This window comes from Psittacula echo, assembly GCF_963264785.1.
Source record: "Psittacula echo genome assembly, chromosome: 2".
Classification (NCBI taxonomy): domain Eukaryota; kingdom Metazoa; phylum Chordata; class Aves; order Psittaciformes; family Psittacidae; genus Psittacula; species Psittacula echo.
The window spans coordinates 112,319,772-112,325,771 of NC_137737.1; positions in this window are offsets into that span (position 1 = coordinate 112,319,772).

A 6,000-nucleotide genomic window follows, 5' to 3' on the forward strand; every position below is an offset into this window, starting at 1 on the left:
TGTCACTGCTTAAACCAATGTGGTTCCACAGACAGAGGTTTCCAGTGCAGGCTTAGCCTCAGGTCAGTTTTAGTAAGGGTAGCTCTTGTCATCGTTTATTCTAAAGCTGGACTATTGGGGAAAAGAAGTCAGAGAGGTTGCAGCATCACTGACCCTTTGATTTTGGCTGTTTCCCGGTACTCACTATTTTGGAGCCAAGGTTCCAGCAATGGGCAGATATCAGGAGAATCACAGCATTTGTGGGTTTTTATAAGTCCCTTGACTGCAGCTGGAAGATTTATAAGCAGTCATGACTTTTGAAACGAGGAGGAGACAGAAAAAATAATGCCAAGCCAATTTTGCTAATGTGGGACTACACTCCATCACTTCTCTGCTTTTGTGTGGCCAGAGGCATGGAGGTCACCTTCCCCTTCCAGAAATACCCTCTCCCTGCTCACTGAAATATTTTAGTTTACATTCTTTGTGTAGTTTCTGATCTGAAGCCAGGGACGACTCTTCAGTTGCCTTTGGTAGCACGCAGGTTTGCTGCTAGAGAGCGAGACACGCGTTTCCCGTAAGGCTGCTGCCTTACAGCCTGGCAGCACTTCTGCACATCATTTTTTTTTCACATAACGAAGGCAAAGCATTTGCATGCTCCCGAGTAACGCCTCCAGCAGGAATTACACGGCTGTGCCGGGTGGCCACTGGATGTCACTGTTGTTCTGCCGAATCCGCCCGGCAGACACAGACGGAGGGGATACGATGGAAGCCGGGGGGCAGAACAGATTTCGGCACCCTCTGAGGTATCTGCTGCTCTAGGTGTCTCCGAGCAGTCCTGTCTCACGCAAAGGGTCCGTGTGGGTGCTGTGGATATGGGGTATGGATGCTCTGGGTGCCACATTTTGAGAGCTCCCAGGTTGTGGCCTGCCAGTGCTGGTTTTTTGTGACAGAGTCTGTTTCTTATTGACGCTGGGGGAAAAGAAACTAAGACATGATGAAATTAGCTGAGTTACAAGACATAAGGAGCATCCCTGGAGTGTCACGTTTGGGCCAAGGACCAGTTCGGAGGATTCTTCACTGCCTGGCACACAGCCTGCAAAAATACAATAGACACAGAGTGAGGAAATAAGGCAACAAACCTCTGCCCCAAATCTATTTTCGGCCAGTCCTAGAATCTAGAATCACAGAATGGTTTGGGTTGAAATGACCTTAAAGGTCATCCAGTCCCAACCCCCCTGCCATGGGCAGGGACACCTTGCTCTAGACCAGGTTGCTCCAAGCCCCATCCAGGGATGGATCTGCCACAGCTTCTCCGGACAACCTGTGCTGGTGCCTCACCACTCTCACTGTAAAGAACTTCTTAATAATATCTAATCTAAATCTCCCATCTTTCAGCTTAAAGCCATTCCCTCTTTTCTTATCACTACATGCCCTTATATAATGTTCCTCTCCAACAACAGTCCAGGCAAGAGAGCCAGGAGAATCCCCCAGCAGCAGCCTTAGGGTGCCTCTGCCATCTCCTGTGACCACTCATTTACACACTTCTCCCTGCACACAGAGGTCTGGGGGCAGCAGGACTCCAGCCAGGTTGCTCAGGCTGCATCTCATGGATCAGCATGTGTGGAGGCCAAGCTGCAGGGTGCCAGGAAATGGGCTGGGAAGAGTACATCAGCCCCAGCCTGTGCTCGCTTCCTGGGGCAAGCAAGGGCTTAAATGGTAAGAAAATACATTTGTACAAATTAATTGCTTACATAAAACTTCAGGAAGGCACAGGCTTTTGCTGTACCTGAAGAAAAAACGGTTCTGATGAACAATGTAAAATGTTGCAAAGCAATGGAGACATTTATTTTTTTCTTTTAACACTTTGCCTTTTGTTGGAGTCTTGCCCAAATAAGATATCTACATATGTGACTAACTTTAAGCCATTTGTTTCTAATTTCCTTAGGTTTCTGCAAACAAGGAACAGTCCCATGAATGACACCCTTCAGCGACCTTGGTTGTACTTTAATAGTAGCAGTATTAAAAGGAGTAGTAAGAGGCCATGAAAGAGTGAGGAAACAAAAGTTAAAATTGAAAGAATGAAGCTGGCTAAAAGAAAATGAATTGTTGAAACTGCATTACTAGAAAGAGATACCAGAGAAAAGCTGGAAAATGTCCAGCACCTTACGTGTTTGGTAAACTGTTAATCTGTGCGCAGTACGCAGATCCCCATTTAGTGTTAATCCCATGGAAAAACTCACATGGCATAATGAGACAGTCAGGATATCCCAGCCTAAGTCTAGAATCAACTGGGCCATTCCTCAGCGTGTCCTCTGAATGCCTCTGGAGGAGCCATGCCCTTCCCAGGCCCCATGTTGCTGTGCTCGCCAGAATGGGACCTTGGCTGTGCCAAGCAGAAGAGGCAGCAAGGTGATCAGAAGCATGTGGTTCTCCAAGCCTGTGCTGGAGCCACGCTGCTCACAAGCCTTGCTGTGCATTTTGGAAACAATCAGTACTAATGTTGCTACCTGGCCTGTGGGTAAGGTCTGACTCTTTTCTAGAGAGCTGGGAGAAGGGAAGTGAGTCCTGACTGTGTGGATGTGCCCTAAGGATGCTCTCCCTCACCTGGAGGCCTCTGTCTCTGGAGAAGCATGCTTTGCCCCTTAATTTTTGTAACACAAGAGACTGCTTGAATCATGATGGGCCACTCTAATAAGGAAATACCCAGACTACTGACTTCTTAAGCTTTTTTGTTCTTTGATCTTTTCTTCCTGGAGGCATTTATTTGATCTTGGAAGGACCTTAGGGCTACAGCCTGCCCTAGCAAAGATATGACAGATAGCAGAGGAAAGAGATTTTGAGTCTTTTCTGCCAATTATTCCCTCACATAACACAGGCAAAATATTGGCATGTTTCTCCCGGGAGCATAGGGGCAGGACATACCAAATCTGAATGGAGAGAAACTAGGTGAAATTTCTAGGACAAAAGCGATAGGAAAAGGTTATGGCTGTGAGGGGTAGGATGTTCTTCTAGAAAGTACTACATGGGTCTCAGGAGGCTTGGGTCCTGGAGACCTGACAGTCTCTGTAAAACTATGTAAGCCACCTGATTGCTGTGTTCCTCAGCTCTACACCTGTGAAATATGCTCTGCTCCTTCTCTTTTTAGCCCTAGCAGGACTGTGCTTTTCCCTGTTAATACAGTGATGGACCAAGGGGGTCTAACTTTGTGCTGGAGCCACTAGATGGGACCAGAGTAAAATAATGAAGACAGTTTTGCCATGTAGGCCAATAAAGATGTGTTACCTTTGTCCTTTAAATACTGGCCTCAGGATTCAATCTAAATGCCAGTTAGGCTTCCAGAATTACCTGTTTAAAATTTAACATCTTCTCCACTTCCTCTTTCTTCCCTCTTTGAAGTAAGCTTCATCTGCATACCTGGCGTTTGCATTGCCTTGTTAGAAGAACCAAATGGTGTCCATCTGTAGATACAAAACATAGAGGGGCCATTTGGGCTGCTAAAGTGCTTCCCTCCCCTCACCATAGTCATTCCTGAAAGCAATGAGAGGAGTGTTAAATACCAGAGAGAGATCAGAGTCAGACACAAATGGAGAAAAGCTGTGGAAAGCAAAATAAAGCACATCTTTACATTTCCCTCCCCACCAGCTGTGGCTAGGGAAATAAAGCAAAACCAGAAGGACTCCAAAATCCAGTGACTGAAAGGAAGACATGATCAGGACAGCAGCTCCCACTCCTTTCCTCATTACTTGGCACTTCCCCATTGCCCATCTATTTGCTGTAGGCAAAGCAACGGTGAGACAGGCAAGGACAGGGACACTTTTCCCCCCATCTCACTGTGAAGGGGAGCACGCTGGCAGTGCTATGGGCATAACAGCATATCCTAAATCACAGTGCTGACAGTCAGTCAGAAGCTGAAAGTAAACAACTTATTTACATGCATTTTAAATACAGCTCAGTGCCTGGCATCCTGATTATTTTGAAAAGGGGGTTAAAAAAGTCGCTGTAAGGCAAGGACCTTACATACCCGGCTCCAGCCCTTGGTGCATTAATATGGCTGAGTGGAGATACTAACATAACCTTACCTGTAATGGCATGAACACACCACTGTAATAATTCATTTAGAATGATGACACCTGAGACCTAATTTAAAACTCCTAGATGAATACTGTTCTCACATTCAAACCCCAAGGCTGCTGCAAACATACCTAAGAAATCCTAAGAACTATAGTGAGCCTAATTGAATTGGACTTAAATGGACCATTGAGGTGGCCTCACAGAGCTCTGGGGAATTTATATTGTCTATACCGTATCAGAATCACAGCTTGAACTGAATAACGGGTTACATCCAATCATGTTACTGTAACTCATGCTTGAGGAAAGTGGGAAACCTTTTGCTATCAGCAAGGCTGTATGGAAAACAATTTCAAATCACTTTAAACCCAGTTGGCAACTACTTTGCCAATTATGGAATCCTTTGGGAAAGGTGTGTGCTAGGGCTCGGGACTAAATGATTTATGTCAAGCGCCCCAGTCCCGGGAGGCACATACAGGAGGCTGGAGAGGAGGTGCTGGTGGCTAATTATTTCTCCTAAGAATACTTTAGCAAGGTAATTTGTGCTTGCAGATGAGTCACTCTGCACACTGAATATAACACAGGAAAAGCAGAGACTTCAGTGCTACAGCACACAGACAGACAAAAGGGAAATGAGCAGGATCTTCAGTCCTTAATCTCATATGCAAAACCCCAGGCCTCGCTGTCTGCCCCTTCTCCCTAGTGGCCCCACACCAACAATGCTCAAGGGGGACCGCAGAGTAATGCCAAGCAGAGCTTCATCACTGCACCCAATTACAGAGAGTTAAACCTTAAAAGGTTGATGAAAGGGTGCACTCTGGGTGTTGGTGGTGCAAATCTGCTTGTGGATGGGCATGCAGGAGGGAAAAACTCAGCAAGTCGAAGCAGGTAGAAGCCAAATGCCTTCCCAGCATTTATGCCCGTGCATCCCCTTGGCGCACTGGCAGTTTCTTTGCTCCTGTTGTCTAAAATCTCCTCACAGGTGCACTGTTGACACTGTGTTATAATTTATGAAGCTGCAGATGTCTGGAACATGTAATTCATTTTGCAGATGGCAAGTGTAAATTCTGCTGTTCCTCACATGGCACAGACTTACCTGTTAATAAAAAAGCTGACCTTACAGATCCCAGCTACTCCAAGAGAGGTGTAGAAAACCCCTTCTGGATGTGTTGCTGCCATCGAGTAAGGTGTAAATAGCATTGATCTTGCAAATTATTCAAGCCTGACTTCAGGATCCCAGCTTCCTTAAAGCTCTGGGGTGTGAGTTCTGGGACTGACTCAACGCAGGGTAAATTTTGGTCAGAAGTTTGTGGTTGTTTTGCAGCTGAAGCACATGTTAGATTGTTGTGCACTTACCGAACATTGTCTTCCAGATTTTCGGCGGATTATAACTCATATCATATAGCTGAAACTGATTCAGGTCCTCTTATCCATGCTGGCTGAGGTCCTGGCTTTGGGAGTTCAGGACTACTGAGAACATGGATTCATGGCAAACACAGAGATGCTTTTCTTGATCAGGAGCTATTAGAGATGCAGCCATACTCCCCTTTTGAAACATGCATTTGTGGTTATCTGCTGCTTTAGAGCAGCCGAGAAGATGAAAGAGCGTTGAAAGTCCTGGTGGAAATGCCACTTGAACCTTCTGATCCCTGGTGGGCGCACAGATGAGCCCCAAGCCCCCAGCTGAGGACAGAGCTCTGCATAGCAGATGCACTGGTCACACTGGTGCCTGCTAGTGTATGGGTGGGTAGTGAGCCCCCAGGGAGGCAACCTGCAGCTGCAGCGTTTTGCATGGATCAACCAGCAGTAATAACCTGGGAAAGATGTAAAGCACCTTTCTTTTTTCCTGCAGTGACACAGGCAATAACGCAGCTGTCATAGACGGAGAGGGGCCAAGGGCTTTGGTAAGCCATAGCAAACAGATGAGTTGTGAAATACCAAGCAGCTAAGCTG